Here is a 21,506-nt window from a genome sequence, read left to right on the forward strand (position 1 = left end):
GCATGGGTATCGAACCTCGGTGCGTACATCTACTGGGGCAACACCTTTCTCGCTTGTGTATGGAATGGAAGCCGTGCTACCGGTTGAGGTCCAGATTCCGTCGTTGAGAGTCCTGATGGATGTGAAATTGCAAGAAGCTGAATGGGTAAGGACTCGGTATGAAGAGTTGAGCCTGATTGAGGAAAAGAGGCTGGCGGCCATTTGTCATGGGCAGTTGTACCAGCAGTGGATGAAGCGTGCTTTTGACCGAAAGGTACGACCTCGTGTGTATCATGTGGGAGATATGGTGTTGAAAAGGATCCTTCCTCCTCAAAACGATCGTCGGGGCAAGTGGACACCCAATTATGAGGGTCCATTCGTGGTCAAGAAGGTTTTCTCTGGCGGAGCCTTGTTGTTGACGACCATGAATGGCGAGGATTTTCCATCCCCTGTGAATGCGGACGCAATTAAAAAATACTTCGTATAAGAGACCCGCTGGACGAAAAGAATAAAATAGTCCAGGCAAAAATGGGCATCCCGGCGAACCAAAAAAATGAAAAAAAGGTTCGGGCAAAAATTAGGGATAAAAAGAAAAAACTGTACACCCGGCAAGTCGAAAACCCCACAAGGGCGGCTTGGGCAAAAAAGGGTATCCCCGTGGACTAAAAACCCGAAAGGGCGGTCCAGGCAAAAGAGGGAATGAAACGAACAACTGCGTCTAGCATGATCGTTTGTGTTTTGGTTAAGACACCATGGATAATCTCCGGCAGAGAACGGTCGGAAGCGTCTTGGTCAGAAGGCAGAAATTGCAGAGAGTCTTGAGGACATATGGGGTGTAACCGAGTTGGAACTCGATGAGATCACGGGTTCACATTGCCATTAGGATAGATTTTCCTTTTGTGTGCAATTACCTCTTTTCAGGAATTGCTTCCTGTGTATTGCTCAGTTATGAGCCACCTTTTTCAATCAATAAAATGCATATTCAGTCAGATAATTTTGTTTCTGTTTTCATTACCGCTTTGATTGCAAAAACATCAGTTTATTTTGATAAAGAATCTTTGCATTTTGATATATGGAGATCCCTTCCAATGCATGCTTATAGGATTGTGAACTTGAAATCTTATTCGGAAGGTTGAGTGACCCAGGTGTTGAAATTTTGGCGCGCCTGGGGCACATTTTTATCTAACGATCTCTTTTGCAGGTGCTGTTAGATATTTTCACTCACTTGCAGGTTGTGATGTGAAGCCTTTTGACAAAAGATCCCCGTGGAGTCCAATCAGGGATGAGAAATAGAAGAACGGTGAAGAGACGGCAAAAAGATGACGACGATCCTTGAGGGTTAATCAAGAAGACTCTTCAAAGTCTGAAGTAGAAAGTTACCACTTTGGTTTGATGGTGGATACCAGTGTTCGACGAGTCGACAGGTGTTGCGTGTTAAATGTTCCGTATCTCCCCAGCAGGTTCGAGATCGGTATTTCCTCGGCAGCCAGACCTGAAGGTTGTTGTTTCCCATAGAAGGGTTGAGATTGGTATATCCCCAGCAAGCCGGAAGGTTGCTGTTTCCCTAGCGGAGGTGTGCGTTGGTAGCTGTTTCCCCAGCGGAGGTGTGCATTGGTAGTTGTTTTCCCCAGCGAGGTCCCCAAGCGGATCAAGTTCAGTGGAGTTCATCCCTGGTGAGGGTTGTCCTTTCCCCAGCAGCAGTGCTATTCCCCAGCAGGGTGGAGATTGGAGCGATAGCAAGCTCCTCAGCAGAGTGCCTCGAGCTCCCCAGTAGAGTTCCCTGAGGGGGATACCTTTTTATGCATTCATCATTTAAGAGAAGCATAGCATATTGCATAACTCATTGCGTAGCATTTCCATGGTTATGGAGCATTACGCTGAAAAAAATCATCATGCATCAGCATTGCAAGCATAAACTAGTCTCAAGCCGTGATTACCGTTTGAGAATTGGTTCTGCTAGTTAGTGTAGCACCTCAAATTTGCACCTCCCATTTGTACATTCATTTCATTTTTAGGTCATTAACATTGCATTAACATTGCATAGTACCTTGCATCTTATCAGTCAAGACTGGCATCAAGAGGATTCATCTATGCAAGAGACCAAGCATTTACATGGGATGAAGGCCCTATGGTTGTTCTAGAGAGCTTGTGTGAACCCAAGGTTCATTTTGAAGCAACTTGACCAAGTGCTAGAGGCTCAAAAGTCATCAGTACATGTCCAGGTCATCTGGGGCCCATAAAAGTCAACTGCAAGTCAACTGAGGGCTAGGAGGTGGAGAAATGGTTTGAGACACTTAATTCATGTCCAAAAGAGGTTCATTCATCATGTCAAGTGTCTACATTGAAGGATTTGAAGCCAGATCAAAAGTTTCCAAAAATGGAAAATGACCTGTAATTTGAAAGTTTCCAAAAATGGCAAGTTTTGGGACCAACTTCAACTCAACTTTCCAACATCAAAGAAGCATCAAATTAAATTTTGTCCAACATGAAAGTTGAAGATCTTTCTCTCCTATTTCCAAAAAGTCCAAGATCATGAATTTATGATGAATGGTTAAGGAGTTATGATCAAATCATTGCAAAGTGTGCTTGAAACTTCAAATGGCCATATCTTTTGAACCAAGACTCCAATTTGGGTGCTCCTTTTTGCATAATCCTTCTCATGACATGAATTTTTCAAATCACTCATTACATGGCATGAAATTCATTTCCACAACCATTTGCTCATGCATGCTATTTTTGAAGGGAAATTGCCAAAATCAAAATTAGTTGATCACATGAATATAATTCCAATTCCAATGTGTGCATGGGCTGATTTTGAGTGAATTTGGGCCCTCTTGGTGCACTGTTCACGTAGCCATTCCATGCATGAGGTGAAAATGTCAATTTGTGCATACACCTTATATCTCCATAATCTCAATTAACATTGGCTTAGTGATAATTTCAGATTGATTAGGAGGGCATATAAAAGCCTAATTGTAACTGCATTGCTCAGAACACAAGCTTTCAGATCTAGAAATCCATTTCCATTCTCATTTTTTCTCTTCATCTGATTTTCCAAATTCCACGCATAAACACCTATTCTCTTGGTAGATTGTTGATCCTGGTGAAGTTTAGAGCAAGAACCAACAGTTGTTTTGTCCAATTCGTGCCAGAACCATACACACACCAAGCTTGAAGATGAACATGGCACATGGAATTTGAGCTGGATTCAAGGGGATTTAAGCATCCATACACACACAAAGCTTCATACCAGAGTTGATAGAGTAGATCTGGACGTGACTGGAGCCTTGAACCTACTGTTTTAGCCAACTGTTCTTCAAGAAGGTGAAATTTCGAATCTCACTATTCTCCATTCTTTTTCCATGTTTATGTAGAGCTTCTCTCCCTGATCACGCTGATATGAATATTATTAAAAATGGTGCATTATTGGTTGAGATTTGATGATTAAAAGTTTGAATGTCAAAACTATTTTCCTTCGATTCTCTTGATTTATGATGTTTTAGACCAAATTAGTGGTAGATTCATGTTCCTTGTGTGATAACGGTTCAAATGATGTATTCATGAGCAATTTCTGGAAAATTTTGTATCGGATGCCACTGTTCACTCACCGCCTCCACGAAGGAGACGGTTGTTTCAGCCATGGGCTACAGTGCCCCTCCGCCGTCTGCAAGTGAGCGCTAGGGCTTACTTGTGCTGCCACGCGAGTGCTGGCATGGCAAAATGTATGGTCCCCGCTGCTTTGACCAATGCCACTTGGACGTTGAATGTGACTGGACGCGCCAGCACATAAGTGAAACGCTAGCGTTTCATGTAACGCGCTCGGTGAACCTGGTTCGAGTCCTGCTTCCAACATTTGCCATTTTAATCATTTCATTTTATTACTTTTAATATCCCATTTTATTTTATTTTGTTTGCCAACTTCTAAAATTCATAACTAATTGAAAAATCATCCAATTAATTCCTGGTTTTTTGCTAAATGATCCTTGAGATGTCCTCTATTTTGTGATGTGGATTTCTGAAATTGTGCATGGCTGGATTTTAAATTGTGTTAGACTATGTTAACATGTGTGCATTTGGGACATTGCTCCATTCAAATTACCATAAAATGCTCAAAAATAATCCAATGGCCATGAAATTTTGTGTGTTGACTCTTAACATGTTGATTGACATTTGAGGCTTGGTTTGATATTTTTCTCATGTTCCTTCCCTGTTTTATGTACATGTTAATATGGTGTGACAATGCATGTCACACAATTGGATGTCCTATTTGATTGTTTTCATTGATAGACCAATTGATCTTTTTTGTTTACAATTTTTGGTATGATGGTTGTATTAGACATGTTGTATGATCATGAAAATTTCCAAAATTGTTTGATGCATTTCTGATTTAATGTGCATTTTCTCACTTGTATGCCCAATTGATGATCATGTTGTGTGTCTTTGCTATATTTTGTTCACCACATGACTTTTCTTGATGATTTTGATTTGGTCCTTTTTAGGACATGTTCATGATAGAGTAAATGTGATTCATGTTGAGAATTAGTTACTGTTTGACTTTTTGCCCCACCTTTGACCCTAGCCTTTGAGCTAGTGGTTTGTTCTCATCTTTTAGACTTTGTGTTTCAGGTTTAAGCTTCTAGTCTTGATGGATGATGTTGATCTCATAAATTGAGATGCAAAATGATGTGTTCCACTAACATTTGCTGTTTTGTAGGTTCTTTGACTGATGAAGCAATTTGAGTTGCTTGCCTCTTATGCCTTGTGCTGTTTGTTTGTCTATGAATAGTTTGTTTGAATACTGTGCTGATTGTTTGGTTGTTTACACAGGTACTTTAGTAGCTTTAACTCATTGCTTGAGTTTCTTAGCTTTGCTTGTGGTTGGCATACCACCCAGGTAATGACCTCTGACTTCATGTAGTCTGGAAGACCTGTCATGTTATGTTGGCAGGCACCTGTCTGAAGCCCTCCTTAAGAGGCAATGTTTGTGCTTGTTTATCTTTGTGCCTTGCATTTCAAGTCCTCCTAAGTGAAGAGGCAATTGGCAGATAGAAGGGATGTGCAATCCATCCTATGCTATTCAGTTGAGTCATTCATCTTGCTCGCACTACGTGCTGATGCATTTTGAATAAACACCCAAGATCATTGTATATAGAGTCGGTCAAGTGGAGTTGAGTCCCACATTCTGGACTCCCACCCTTTCATTGAGTCAAGCTCACCCAGGCCTGGGTTAAGAGCTATGAGGTCTTACCCTCATCTCACCTTTTATCTGCTCACCCTGGCGGTCAATGTCAGTGGTTAAAAGCTTCAGATACCCTTCCAGTTGCTTGTTTGTCGAGGTTGATATGACCCCTTGACTAAAGCCCAGCCTTGATGTTTGATCCCCTTGTTGGTGTGTTTACTTCATGCTGTATGTGTTTGTGTGGTGTGATTGTATCCCCTAGGTTTGCTAGACTCCGCGTAGTCTCGTTTGCATGTCAATTAAGGTAGCACGGTTCCTTCGTATAGGACTTCCTTTCTTGCGTGAGCTTTCCTAAAACACAAACCAACTTGATCCCCTCTTAAGGACACGTTAACTCCTTCTACTACAGGTGAGTAAGTCTCCAAAGGTCGAGCATCCGGTAGATTGCGTAGTGACGTCGTCCACTTAAAAAACACAAACCAACAGAATTAGTTTAACCGAACTACGACAACTCTGATTCTCATGTCCAGATGAGATACGTAGGCACGAGATGCGATGTCTTGTCGAGTTTGACTAACAACTAACTTTAACTTCTTTTCTCTCGCCCTCGTTGCGATTGAGACCTTCCCTTTCTCTTGCCCTAGTTGCAATCGAGACCCTTTTTCCCCTTGTGTGTGTGCGGAGTCTGATGTAAGTCCAGCGATTGGCAGTCGGTTTCCCGTGTGTGTTTGTTTGTTTGGAGTCTGATGTAAGTCCAGCGATTGGCATTCGGATTCCTGTTTGTGTTTCTTTTGTGGAGTCGGATGTAAGCCCAGCGATTGGCATTCTGTTTCCAGTTTGGGTTTGTGTGTTTGCTTTGACGTCTCAGCGTCTTCTTTCAGCATGTTGTTTCAGCGTGCGTTAGCTGAGCTACGAGTGCTCTGATTCTTTCTCTGGTTAGAGAAGATACGTATGCATAGGATGCGACATCCTAGCGAGCACGTTTCCCCTACCCCCGAACTACGTCGACTCTGATGTTTGTGTCTGACAAACTACGTAGGCCCAGGATGCGATATCCTGCAGAGTCCTCTCCTTCCGTCTTTCATCTGTGTTTCCTTCCAGTGCGTGTGCAGTGTTTGAGCAGTTTCTTTAGCAACCTTTTTTCTATTCTCTTGAGCGTGGATCCCATCGAGTACGATGGATGCGTAGGGGTGCTAATACCTTCCCTTCGCATAACCGACTCCCGATCCCATCAATTTCTGGTCGCGAGACCATTCCTTTCCAGGTTTACTTCGAGCGTTTCCTTTCCCTCCTTTGGGATAAATAACGCACGGTGGCGGCTCTGTGTCTTTTTCCTGCCGGGTTTTTCGCGTAATGCGACAGCTGGCGACTCTGCTGGGGACTATCCCGAGAAGTTGACCTATTGCTGGTCCATCTTCCCTAAGCGAGTCAATCCTAGCGTTCTGTAGTATAGGGTTTGGTTGCTTTTACTGTTTTATTTATTGCATTTATTGTCATGCTATGATTGTATATGTTTGCATTTATGTTTGCACGCATCATATTTTCATTGTGCTGGCTGTGTATCTGTATCTCTGTGGGGTGGGAGTTACAAGAGGTAAAAGGCCCAATACCCAGGCTATGAGTGAACTTTAGGACACCTAGGAATAAAGTGATTCATGGGAAGCGGGTGGTATTGCGCCACTTAGCGGAACATGGTATCACGAGCAGTTCAGATTCTGATGGAGTATTATCGTTGCATACATTTGGTGTGAATATGATGATATTCTTGAAAGGGTTGTTTATCCTGCGTTTCTCTTGACCTTACCCTGGCCTAGATTACACCTGAGAGTGGGGAGGGAATGATCATTACAGGTACTGTTGGTGACTTGATCTGTTGGTGACTGTATCCTGTTGGTGACTTCTGTTTGGTCCTGTTGGTGACTTGGTTCAGTATGGGTTCCAGATGACCGTGGGTTTCAGATGACTTGGGTTTGTGGTTTCCAGTTCCGATGCCGAAGTTCTGATCCTGTGCTCCGTGATACACAGCCAACCAGTCATAATTGCATCATTTGCATCATAGCATGTTTATTTTCAAAAAAAATAATGCAAAAAAAAAATAATGAAAAAAAAAGAAAAAGAAAAAAGCTAATCTCCTCATGCAAATCATTTCTCAGGTTCAGTCAGGAGTCTGTTCACAGTGAGAGATGGCAGCCATTCCAGAGTTAAAGAGGAAGACTTGCACCTACAGTTTCTACCGTCAACCGTTGACATCTTTGGTAGAGTTGAGCAATCTTATGACCGGCTGTAATCAGAAGGTGTTTGACGATCAGTATGGGGATATTTTGATGTTGTTGAAGATGGTGGTTGACCCAGTACCATTGCAGACTCTCTTACAGTTCTATGACCCAGAACTCCGTTGCTTCACTTTTCAGGATTATCAGTTGGCGCCCACTCTTGAAGAGTATTCTATCCTGATGAATGTCCCGATCAAGTACCAGGTGCCCTTCTTGGATGTGCCAAAGGAGGTTGATTTCAGGGTTGTTGCCAAGGCTCTTTATTTGAGTATCAAGGAAGTGAGTGACAATTGGAAACCAAGCGGTGATGTTGTGGGCTTGTCCTTGAAGTTCTTGGTGAGAATGGCTAAGGAAGAAGCGAAGAAAGGGAATTGGGTAGCTTTCAACGCTCAGTTGGCTGTCATGATTTATGGAGTTGTGTTGTTCCCTAGTATGCCTAATTTTGTGGACCTTGCCGCAATCACTATTTTCATTGGAGGAAACCCGGTGCCTACCTTGTTAGCTGACGCTTATTTTGCTATACACAGCAGGCATGGTAAGGGTGGAGCTATCAGGTGTTGTCTACCGTTGCTGCTCAAGTGGTTCTTGTCTTTTCTACCAATCAGTGGACCGTTTGTGGATACTCAGAACACTCACAAATGGACTCAGAGGATTATGTCGCTCACATCTTATGATATCAAGTGGCAAGCTTACAGGTTGAATGTGCGTAATGTCATCATGAGTTGTGGAGAGTTTCGTAATGTGCCACTCATAGGAACCAAGGGTTGCATCAATTACAACCCGGTTCTTTCTCTCCGTCAGTTGGGCTTTGTCATGAATGGAAGACCGTTAGATGCTGAGATAGCTGAGAGTGTATATTTTGAGAAGCGGAGTAATCCAGCTAGATTGGAGCAAGTGGGAAGAGCTTGGAAGAGTATTGGTGTCAAGGATGGATCTGTCTTAGGGAAGAAGTTTGCCATTTCTATGCCTGCCTACATGGAGTGGGTAAAGAATAGAGTTGAGACTTTGTTGCTACCATTTGATAGGATGGAACCATTGCAGGAGCAACCGCCTTTGATCCTTTCTGAGAATGTGTCTGCTGAGTATTACAAATAAGCCTTAATGGAGAATCGTCGGTTGAAAGAGAAGGAACAAGAGATCCAGATGGAGCTTTACAAAGCCAAAGCTGATAAGTTGAGTTTGGCCCATAAACTCAAAGGCGTGCAAGGTGAAAGTACTAGTAGATTGGGAAGCAAAAAGAGGTCCTATGAGGAGATAGAAGCAATGTTGGATGGAGAACACCGTGAGCGCTTGAGGTCGCAAAGAGCGGAAGCCAATTACCAGAAGAAGACACGAGACTTGGAAAGGCAGCTTAAAGACAAGGATGTTCAGTTGAAGAAGGAGGTAGACCCGAGGCATGCATTAGAGGGCCAGCTTGGAGAAGAAGTTGTGGAACTCAGAAGGCAACTGAAAGAGAAGATCACCCCTTTACCCGAGTGTTCAGAATGTGACCGGTTGATTGATCAGTGCCAGTACCTGAAGACTCTCATTCCTGGAGGACGACCTTCTTAGTTTTGTCTTGTTGTTTATTTCGAGAATCACCTCCAGGATTGTTGGATGGGATTCCTTGTATTCTGATGATTTGAATTTGTGATTGAATTATGTTTGTATGATCTTTATTTGCTCATGTCTATAGATGAGATTGTTGATGTTTCACCTTTGGCTCATTATCCTGTGTAGGTTGCTTCTTTGTTGTTGCAGGTTGCCATTTTTCCGAAGTGAATAAGGCTCTTGAATGCTTAGGAAATGATAAAACATATCATATGCATCATACGCACCATGTGCATCATACACATATCATTCTTGCATCACAGGTATTCTTGAAGAAGACTTCTCATTCTGGTTCCTGTTTCAGGCAGGATTGCTGATCAACGTCCGCACCACTACGCGACAAGGTTGAATCGACAGAGAAGCATGGACCAAGTTCAAGCTGAATTGGATGAGATGAGGGCTAACAAGGCCCAGTTTATGAATATGATGCAAGGGGTTGCGCAAGGGCAAGAGGAACTTCGAGCCCTGGTTCAAAGACAGGAAGCTGCAATTCCACCTGTCAACCATACTTTGCCAGAGGGAGGCCCAATCAACGACACTGTTACTGCTGCTATTCCCATCAACAACTATGCCGTGGGTGATGAGTTGAGGGGTATCAGAATCAACGGACAACCTATTGCTCCAGAGACTGCTAATGCCAGAGTGACCCGTGCTCCAGTTCGCCAGCCTGCTCCGTTGGTTGACAGACAGGAAGATATGTTTACTCTCCTCAGTGATGATGATGAGGTTGGAAGAACTGACGAAAGGGATAGGAAGGTGGATGCCCTAGCTGAGAAAATCCGTGCCATGGAATGTCAGAACTCTTTGGGGTTTGATGTTACGAATATGGGTTTGGTTGATGGGCTGAGGATCCCTTATAAATTCAAGGCGCTGTCATTTGACAAATACAACAACACTTCTTGCCCTCGCACTCACGTTCAGGCTTATTTCAGAAAGATCTCCGCCTATACAGACGATGAGAAGATGTGGATGTATTTTTTCCAAGACAGCTTGTCTGGAGCTTCCTTGGACTGGTACATGCAGTTGAAGAGAGAATATGTTAGAAGCTGGAGAGATCTGGGTGAGGCCTTCTTGAGGCAGTATAAACATAATATGGATATGGCTCCCAGCAGAACCCAACTGCAGAGCTTGTTCCAAAAATCTGGTGAAAGCTTCAAGGAGTACGCCCAGAGATGGCGTGAGTTAGCTGCAAGGGTGAAACCTCCGATGTTGGAGAGGGAGTTGACCGATATGTTTATTGGAACCTTACAGGGGGTGTTCATGGACCGTATGGGGAGTTGCCCGTTTGGTAGCTTTTCCGATGTGGTTATCTGTGGAGAGAGGACTGAAAGTCTCATCAAAGCAGGTAAGATTCAAGATTCTGGTTCTTCATCCTCAAGTTCGAAGAAGCCATTTGCTGGGGCACCCCGAAGGAGGGAGGGTGAAACAAATGCTGTGCATCATAGGAGAAGTATGAACAGAGGACAATACCGTCAGGTTGCTGCTGTGACTATCCCAGCACCTCAACCACGACAACAGCAACAACAAAGAGCACCACCACCACCACCACCACAACAACAACAACAACAACAACAACAACGCCAGTTTCAGCCTAGACAGAGAATGCCGGATCGTCGTTTCGACCCGCTGCCGATGACATATGCTGAGTTGCTTCCCGAACCCGTCAGGTTGGGGTTTGTTGAATTACGCACCATGGCTCTGTTGACGAAGATACCTGCTGGGTATGATGCCAATGTCCATTGTGACTTTCATTCCGGTGCACCGGGGCATCATATTAAGAACTGTAGGGCTTTTCATCATAAGGTCCAGGATTTAATCGATGCTAAGACAATCAACTTTGCACCCGTTCCAAATGTTGTGAATAATCCTATGCCTCAGCATGGTGGGCATAGGGTGAATAATGTGGAAGGTGAGGAGGCTGTGGATTTGATAGTCAGTGTTGATGATGTTCAGACCTCGCTGATTATGGTGAAAGAACGTTTGTTGAAAGGGGGAGTGTTCCCGGGCTGTGGTGAGGGTTGTTCAGACTGTGTTAATTCAGAGAATGGTTGTGGAAAGTTGAAGAAAGGTATCCAGGGTTTGATGGACGAGGGTTGCCTGCAGTTTACTCGGGCTGAGAAAAGTCGTGGGGTGGTATCAACTGTCACCATTTATTTCAAACCGTCCGAGGGTTCTGGACGTGTGCCAAGAACTGTTAATGCACCTGTAACCGTTGGTACTCCAGTGACTATATCTGCGCCAGTAACTGTTGGTGTTCCTACCACTGTTGTTGCTTCTGATAGAAGATTTGTTGAGAACAGTAGGGCAGTTCCGTGGAGGTATGACAACTCTTTCCGTAGCAACAGAAGGCCAGAGAATCAAACCAGACTAGTGAATCAGGCTCCGGTGACAATCGGTGTGCCAGTTAAGGCTCCAGTAACTGTTGGTCCGGTTGTAGACAATGTGGGGGGACCAGGAAGTTTTACAAGAAGTGGTCGTCTATTTGCACCACAGACTCTGAGAGATAGCAACGTTGAGGCTCTTGCCAAAGCAAAGGGGAAACAAGCTGTGGTAGAAGAAGGACCTGTTCAGAAGGAGGCGCCTGAGGGTTCATTTGAGAAAGATGTGGAGGAGTTCATGAAGATCATCAAGAAAAGTGATTATAAGATCGTGGACCAGCTGAACCAAACTCCGTCCAAAATCTCGATCCTTTCTCTGTTGTTGTGCTCTGAGGCACACCGTAACGCCTTGCAGAAAATGTTGAATTTGGCTTACGTGCCTCAGGAGATTTCTGTCAACCAATTGGAGGGTGTTATTGCTAATGTCAACACAAGACATGGTTTGGGGTTCACAAACCTGGATTTGACGCCTGAGGGTCGCAACCATAACAAAGCTCTGCATATCACCATGGAGTGTAAAGGCGCAGTGTTGTCACATGTGTTGGTGGATACTGGATCCTCGTTGAATGTGTTGCCCAAGAAGATTTTGAGCAAGATTGATGTTGAAGGGGTTGTCCTTACTCCGAGTGATCTCATTGTTCGTGCATTTGATGGATCCAAACGGTCTGTTTTTGGTGAAGTCACGTTGCCAGTGAAGATTGGCCCGGAGGTATTTGATATTTTCTTCTATGTGATGGATATTCAACCTGCATATAGTTGTTTATTGGGGCGTCCCTGGATACATGGGGCTGGAGCAGTGTCGTCAACTCTCCATCAGAAGCTGAAGTATGTATGGAATGGTCAGATTGTAACTATGTGCGGCGAGGAGGACATTCTGGTGAGTCATTTATCCTCTTTCAAGTATGTGGAGGTGGATGGCGAGATCCATGAAACTCTGTGCCAAGCATTTGAGACCGTTGCTCTTGAGAAGGTGGCTTTTGCTTAGCAGAAGAAGTCAGGTGCCTCAATTGCGTCATACAAACAAGCTGTGGAGGTTGTCAAGTCTGGCAATGCAGAAGGCTGGGGCAAGATGGTTGACATGCCCGTGAAAGAAGTCAAATTCGGTTTTGGCTACCAACCTTTTCAGGCAGAGCAGGGTGAGCAGAAAGGGCCGAGTACCTTCACCAGCGCGGGGTTGATGAATCACGGTGACGTCTTTGCAACTGGTAGTGAAGACAGTGACAATGATTATGATGTGGACAACTGGGTGCGCCCGTGTGCTCCAGGGGAGTCGATCAACAATTGGAAGGCTGAAGAAATAATCCAAGTTACTCTTCAGACAGAGTAATTTTCTTTTGTTTTTTTCATTTTGCATAGAAAACCCTACGTTCTGCCCGGGGCGTAGTGGTTCATTGTAGGGCCACATCATGTTTGAATTTTCAATGATTATCATTAATAAAGGACGTTTTACAATCAAGTTTGTCCTCACTGTCTTTCTGTTTTTATTTTCATTTTCAAAACAATAAAAATGGCAATGTTTTTGTTTTTTGACTTTCTTGAACTCTTTTCTAAAATAAAGCATTAAACATGCAGAATTGATCTCACGGACTCCATTAAAAACAATTTTGTTATGGCTCAGTATGATTTCGATAATCCCATTTACCAAGCTGAAGAGGAGAATGAAGAAGATTGTGAGCTCCCCAAAGAATTGGTTAGATTATTGAAGCAGGAGGAAAGGGTCATCCAACCTCATCAGGAAGAGTTGGAAATCGTTAACCTTGGTACTGAGGACGCCAGGAGAGAGATCAAAATCGGGGCTGCTTTAGAGGAATCTGTAAAGAGAGGGCTGATTGAAATGCTGAGAGAATATGTGGAGATATTCTCCTGGTCGTATCAAGATATGCCTGGGTTGGATACAGATATTGTGGTGCACAGGCTACCTCTCAAAGAAGATTGTCCTTCGGTAAAGCAGAAGCTTCGCAGAACTAGTCCTGATATGGCTGTCAAGATCAAAGAGGAGGTTCAGAAGCAGTGGGACGCGGGTTTTCTGGCAGTTACCAGTTATCCCCCGTGGGTGGCCAACATCGTTCCCGTGCCGAAGAAGGATGGTAAAGTCAGGATGTGTGTCGATTACCGGGATTTAAACAGAGCCAGTCCGAAAGATGACTTCCCATTACCTCACATTGATGTATTGGTGGATAACACGGCTCAATCTTCGGTTTTCTCTTTCATGGATGGATTCTCTGGCTATAATCAGATCAAGATGGCGCCAGAAGACATGGAAAAGACGACATTCATTACACCTTGGGGAACGTTCTGCTATAAGGTGATGCCATTTGGGCTGAAGAATGCCGGTGCTACCTATCAGAGGGCTATGAAGACTCTCTTTCATGACATGATGCACAAAGAAATTGAAGTTTACGTGGATGATATGATTGCGAAGTCTCAGACAGAAGAGGAGCACCTGGTAAACTTGCAGAAGTTGTTTGAAAGGCTGAGAAAATTCAAACTGAGGCTGAATCCAAACAAATGTACGTTTGGGGTGAGATCCGGAAAGCTGTTAGGCTTCATTGTCAGTGAGAAAGGGATTGAGGTTGATCCAGCGAAAGTCAAAGCTATTCAATAAATGCCTGAACCTAAAACGGAAAAGCAGGTCCGTGGGTTTTTAGGGAGATTGAACTACATTGCACGGTTCATATCTCACCTAACCGCTACATGCGAACCGATATTCAAATTGCTCAAAAAAGATCAAGCAATCAGGTGGAATGATGACTGTCAAAAAGCTTTTGATAGGATAAAGGAATATTTGCAGAAACCTCCAGTCCTTATACCTCTAGTTCCTGGGAGACCTCTGATAATGTACCTCTCAATAACCGAAAATTCGATGGGGTGTGTATTGGGACAGCATGACGAGTCTGGTCGAAAAAGAGCATGCTATATACTACCTTAGCAAAAAGTTTACCGACTGTGAAACAAGATATTCACTGCTCGAGAAAACTTGCTGTGCTTTGGCATGGGCTGCTCGCCGACTGAGACAGTATATGCTGAACCATACTACCTTGTTGATTTCTAAGATGGATCCAGTGAAATACATCTTTGAAAAGCCAGCTCTTACCGGACGTGTGGCTCGTTGGCAGATGATTTTGACTGAGTATGATATCCAATACACGTCGCAGAAGGCCATCAAAGGTAGTACTCTGTCTGACTACCTTGCCGAGCAACCGATTGATAATTATCAGCCGATGAAGTTTGAATTCCCCGATGAAGACATCATGTACTTAAAGATGAAAGATTGTGAAGAGCCTCTTGTCGAGGAAGGACCGGGTCCTGATGACAAATGGACACTGATGTTTGACGGGGCAATAAATATGAATGGCAACGGTGTTGGGGCAGTACTCATTAATCCTAAAGGTGCACACATACCTTTTTCTGCCAGATTAACTTTTGAAGTAACCAACAACGAAGCTGAGTACGAGGCCTGTATCATGGGGGTTGAGGAAGCCATCGATCTAAGGATCAAAACTCTGGACATTTATGGAGATTCCGCTCTAGTGATTAACCAAGTCAATGGAGACTGGAATACCCATCAGCCGCATTTGATTCCTTATAGAGACTATACTAGAAGGATCCTGACTTTCTTCAAGACAGTGAAGTTGTATCATGTACCCCGAGATGAAAATCAGATGGCTGATGCCCTGGCTACTTTGTCTTCTATGATCAAAGTTCATTGGTGGAATCATGTGCCACATGTTGCTGTGAATCGACTCGAGAGGCCTGCGTATGTGTTTGCAGCCGAGTCTGTTGTTGATGAGAAGCCGTGGTACTATGATATTAAGAATTTCCTCAAGAGCCAGGAATATCCTGAAGGAGCGTCAAAAAATGATAAGAAGACCCTGAGAAGGCTAGCTGGAAGTTTTTATTTGAATCAGGATGATGTGTTGTACAAGAGGAATTTTGACATTGTTCTGCTCAGATGCGTGGATAGACACGAAGCAGACATGTTAATGCAAGAAGTACACGAGGGGTCTTTCGGTACCCATGTTGGTGGTCATGCAATGTCCAAGAAGTTGTTGAGAGCCGGTTATTACTGGATGACTATGGAATCCGATTGTTTCAAATACGCTCGGAAGTGCCACAAATGTCAGATCTATGCAGATAAAGTGCATGTACCACCAAGCCCTCTGAATGTCATGAATTCGCCTTGGCCATTCGCGATGTGGGGCATCGATATGATTAGGAAGATTGAACCTACTGCTTCTAATGGACATCGCTTCATCCTGGTCGCGATTGATTACTTCACCAAGTGGGTGGAAGCTGAAATTCTAGTTATCAGACTTTGGATGTCACACTGGTTGTTATGACATCCAATTCTGCATAGACAGGGATTATGCAGAACTTAACAGTAAGTGCAGTAAATAACACAAGTAATTGTTCACCCAGTTCAGTCCAACATGACCTACGTCTGGGGGCTACCAAGCCAGGGAGGAAATCCACTATTAGTAGTATCAATTCAAAGCTAAACTCACCCGTTTACAACTTATCACTTAATCCCTACCCAATGCAATTTCAATCTTAACCTAAGATCAGAGTTTCTACTCACTCCCCCTCAATCACCTCAGTGATTACTATCTTTAAACAATATTAAAGACAAGTTGAAGTCACACTTCAAACAACTCTTGATTGTGCTTCACAGCTTTAATCAAGATACACAGCACTCACGCTTAAAAGCTTTGAGTGACACAACACTTACAACTCAATGAACACCCTATGCCATAGCTATCATCTACTTGATAATGACTTGGCTTACAAGATACGTCTAATACAAGACTCACAAAAATACAGCAGTGAAGTATGATGGACACACTTAATCTTCACGCCTCAAAATCCCTGAAACTGAATGAAGGAACGCCTTCCTTTTATATTGCAGTATCCTGGGCTTTTGCACCTGTATTCTCCTGAATTTAAGGTCACACAAGTTCCCATAAATTCAACATTTAGGTTACTAACAAATAGGCTATTTGTTAGGTTCATTGAATGTAGATTGGTTGTTGATTTCCTGGTTTTTCTCTAAGCTGTTGACTTCCTGAAGAATAGCCTGAGAAAAAGCTGAAACAGAAAACTGAACAACCTACAATATAGCATATGCTGTCAGGCATGAATGTCACGACATTCAGCTTGACATCAAGGTCCATATGATGAGTTTGTTTTTCCAGAAAACAGACTGTACAATTTTGCTGACCTGTACATGATTAAAATGACCATACTACAGTGACAGCTTACATCAATAAATGTCAAAGTGTCCAACTTAACATTTACACAATTGGCCTTAAGTTAGTTCTGTAATTATTTTGAAGAACAAACTAAGTTACATGCTGAAGTATAGCAGAACACCACTCTGTCTAATCTTCAGCAGCTGCTGTCAATTATGAATGTCATAACATCCAGTTTGACATTCAGTCATTAGGCCTTACGCCAGGTCTGGTCTTTCCTTGATAACCAGACTGGAAATAAATACTAAGTTCTAACAGAACACCTGCTGTTCTATTCCTTAGTATCTGTTGACAGGTATGAATGTCACAGCATCCAGTTTGACATTCAATCAATCCTGTGTTAGCTAGTCCTGCAGTAACTACACTGTAGTCACACATACATGTCATGACATCAGTCAAGACATTAGTAACCATCTAGTGTTTTACCATATAATGCAGCCAATTAAACACCTACAAACTCCCCCTTTGGCAAATTTTTGGCTAAAACACTTTGATCCCCATAACAGAGTTCATGGCAGCGGAATCACACACCTAGCAGGGAATAATACTAGCTAATACACTCAGAGTGGCAACACACTCACACACATACAGAAGTTAAATAAAAACTTCACACACAGTTTCAACCAAGTTACCATCCACTTGATCTTGCTTCACAGCTTTGATCAAGTAATCACCCACTTTTGCTTTACAGTAGGTACCACCATATCAGATGCCATGATGTTGTTTCTGACATCCAGAACCACTCCTGCATGAACAACATCCTTGAAATCCTGCAGATACATTGGCCTTCTCACAGTAGGGTGTCTCCTTACCCTCCTGTAACCACCCTTGTTGCAGGTAGCATTGCTATGATCTGGTGACCAATCATAGCCTAGTGCAAATTGTTTAATAGGCAGAGATATTAAACAAGTTATCCCAAACATCAGTGGTTGCTATAAGGTCTCAGAGAGACATATTCCCAGTTTGCTCCTTAAGTTTTCAAACTGAGTAGCATCCAGAGCCTTTGTAAATATGTCAGCCAGTTGAAGATCCGTGGCTACATGTTCCAAAGTGATCACCTTGTCTTCCACCAGATCTCTGATGAAGTGGTGCCTAATGTCAATATGTTTGGTCCTGCTGTGTTGGATGGGATTCTTGGAGATATTGATGGCACTGAGATTATCACAGAACAATGTCATGACATTTTGAGTGACATTATACTCAGTGAGCATCTGTTTCATCCAAACCAGTTGGGAACAACTGCTTCCAGCTGCTATGTATTCAGCCTCTGCAGTGGACAGAGAGACACAGTTCTGCTTCTTGCTGAACCAAGATATGAGGTTGTCTCCTAAGAAGAAGCATCCACCTGATGTGCTTTTTCTGTCATCAGCACTCCCAGCCCAGTCTGCATCACAATACCCAGATAGGACAGGCTCAGACCCATGTGAGTACAGCATCCCATAGTCACATGTCCCATTGATGTACTTGAGAATCCGTTTGACTTGATTCAAGTGGCTCACCTTAGGCTCTGCTTGATATCTGGCACACACTCCAACTGCATAAGAAATGTCAGGTCTACTTGCAGTTAGGTACAGCAGGCTACCTATCATGCTTCTATACAGGCATTGATCAACACTAGGCCCTCCATCATCTTTGGTTAACTTCAGATGAGTGGGAGCAGGAGTCCTCTTGTGCCTAGCATTATCCATACCAAACTTCTTAACTATGTTCTTGGCATACTTTCTTTGGGAGAGAAACATAGAGTCCTCCATTTGGTTTACTTGCATTCCAAGGAAATAGGTCAGTTCTCCCACTAGACTCATTTCAAACTCAGACTGCATCTGGTGAACAAATTTTTGAACCATTTGTTCTGACATTCCACCAAAGACTATATCATCAACATAGATTTGAGCTATCATGATTTTGCCTTCTTCATCCTTCACAAACAAGGTTTTATCTATTCCACCCTTTCTGTATCCATTTGAGGTCAGAAAGTCGGTTAACCTTTCATACCATGCTCTAGGTGCTTGTTTCAACCCATACAAGGCTTTCCTCAACTTGTATACATGCTCAGGGTGGTTAGGATCACAGAACCCTTTAGGTTGTTCCACATAGACTTCTTCATTCAGGTAGCCATTCAAGAATGCACTCTTCACATCCATTTGGAATAGCTTAAACTTCAGGATGCATGCTACCCCCAACAGCAATCTGATGGACTCAAGCCTAGCCACATGAGCAAATGTCTCATCAAAATCTACCCCTTCAACTTGAGTGTATCCTTGAGCTACTAGTCTTGCTTTATTCCTAGTAATTACTCCTTTCTCATCAGATTTGTTTTTGTAGATCCACTTGGTACCAATGATGTTGGTCCCTTCAGGTCTTGGAACTAGCTCCCAGACTTCATTCCTTTTGAACTGCTTAAGTTCCTCTTGCATGGCAGTGATCCAGTATTCATCAGTCAGGGCTTCCTTCACATTCTTTGGTTCAACCTTGGATACAAAGCAGGAATTTGAGTTTATTCCTCTTGACCTGGTAGTTACACCACTGGTGGGATCCCCTATGATAAGATCCTTAAGGTGGTCTTTCTGAATTCTGATAGATGGCACTTTGGTGGTTGCATCTACTTCACATTCAGGAGGAGGTTCCTGTACTTCTTCAGACTTGACTGGAGTGTCAGTTGAACTGTCAAGGAATGTTTCAACATCCTCCATGACATCGGTTCCTTCCTCTTTATCGTCCACAATGACATTTATGGATTCCATCAGGACATTGGTCCTGTAGTTGAACACTCTGTAGGCTCTGCTGTTTGTGGAGTATCCCAAAAATATACCCTCATCACTTTTGGGATCTAGCTTCCTTCTCTGTTCACGATCTGTGAGAATGTAGCATTTACTTCCAAAGATATGAAAGTACTTCACAGTGGGTTTTCTGCCTTTCCATATTTCATATAGAGTGGAGGAGGTTCCTTTTCTCAAGGTGACTCTGTTGTGAACATAGCACGCGGTGTTCATTGCTTCAGCCCAGAAGTGCATAAGGAGCTTCTTTGCATGAATCATTGCTCTGGCAGATTCTTGAATAGTTCTATTTTTTCTTTCAACTATTCCATTCTGCTGAGGAGTTATAGGTGAGGAGAACTCATGACTTATTCCTTCAGACGAGCAAAACTCATCAAACTTGGAATTCTTGAACTCAGTACCATGATCACTTCTAATCCGGACCACACAATTGTCCTTTTCCCTTTGAAGTCTTATGCACAGGTCTTTGAAGACATCAAATGTATCTGACTTCTCTCTGATGAAGCTTATCCACGTGTATCTGGAATGGTCATCCACCACCACGTATGCATATTTCTTCCCACCAAGACTTTCAACCTGCATAGGTCCCATTAGGTCCATGTGCAACAGTTCCAGAACTCTGGAGGTTGTGGGATGTCCCAACTTTGGATGTGACATCTTGGTTTGCTTGCCCACCTGGCATTCTCCACAGACTCTTCCTTCATCAATCAGGAGCTTTGGAATTCCTCTGACAGCTTCCTTGGATATTATCTTCTTCATTCCCCGTAAGTGGAGATGTCCAAGACGTCTATGCCACAACTTCACATCCTGTTCTTCCTTGGCTGAGGAGCATGTTGTGGAAAAGTTTGAGACTTCAGGTTCCCACAGGTAGCAGTTATCCTTGGACCTGGTTCCTCTCATAACTTCATGATTGTCACCATTTGTCACAATGCATAGCTCCTTAGTAAACTGAACATGAAACCCTTGATCACACAGCTGACTTATGCTGATGAGGTTTGCAGTTAGTCCTCTTACTAACATCACATTATTCAGTTTTGGCACTCCAGAACAGTCCAGTTTGCCAACACCTTTTATTTTTCCTTTGGCACCATCACCAAAGGTCACATAGCTGGTAGTGTGAGGTTGAATATCTACCAGTAGATTTTCCATACCAGTCATGTGTCTTGAGCATCCACTGTCAAAGTACCAGTCTTCTCTGGAAGAAGCCCTTAGAGCAGTGTGTGCTATCCTAGCATACCATTGTTGCTTCTTAATGGAAACATAGCGCTTATGTGTTTTATGCTTAGGCTTAACATGCAAGGCTTGGTTAGGGAAACCATGAATCCAGTAGCAGAAGGCTTTTATATGACCAAGCCTACCACAGTGGTGACACCTCCACTCCTGGTATTTCCTCTTCTGATGATCATTCATCCTAGTTCCTCGATGTTGAGACATTGGCTTTGACTTCCGCTTGAACTTCTGAACTTTAGCCTTTGGGCGTTTGTGTTCAGTTGAGGATCTTTTTCCAAATCCAAGGCCAGATTTGGTTCCAGACTGCTGTCCCACCTTTAGAATCTCCTCCAAGGTGTCAGTTCCCTTATTCATCATTCTGATGGATTTAGTCATCTGATTCAGCTTGGAGGTCAGTAGGGTTATCTCACCATTTAGACCCTCTATGACAGCCAGTTGCATCTGTCTCTCATCTTCCAGTTCCTTGATGAGTTTCTTTTGCTTTTCTCCTTGTGCACGCACTTCTGCACTGGTGGAACACAGCTTCTTATAGGCTGCAGCAAGTTCATCAAAGGTCATTTCATCTGCACTTGAGTCATCTTCAGAGGCACAAACACTGGTTAGTGCAGTGACATGTTTGGCAGATTCTCCTTCAGATTCACTTTCAGAGTCTCCTTCAGACCATGTGATAGCTAACCCCTTATTTTGCAATTTGAGGTAAGTAGGGCATTCAGCTCTGACGTGTCCATACCCTTCACAACCATGACACTGGATTCCCTTGCCGTGATTGAACTTTTCATCAGAAGTTGATCTTTTCTTAATGTCAGACGGGATGTTCTTGACATTGGGTCTACCTCTTTGATCAATCTTCTTCA

Source organism: Lathyrus oleraceus, chromosome 5 (genome assembly GCF_024323335.1).
Source record: "Lathyrus oleraceus cultivar Zhongwan6 chromosome 5, CAAS_Psat_ZW6_1.0, whole genome shotgun sequence".
Classification (NCBI taxonomy): Eukaryota; Viridiplantae; Streptophyta; class Magnoliopsida; order Fabales; family Fabaceae; genus Lathyrus; species Lathyrus oleraceus.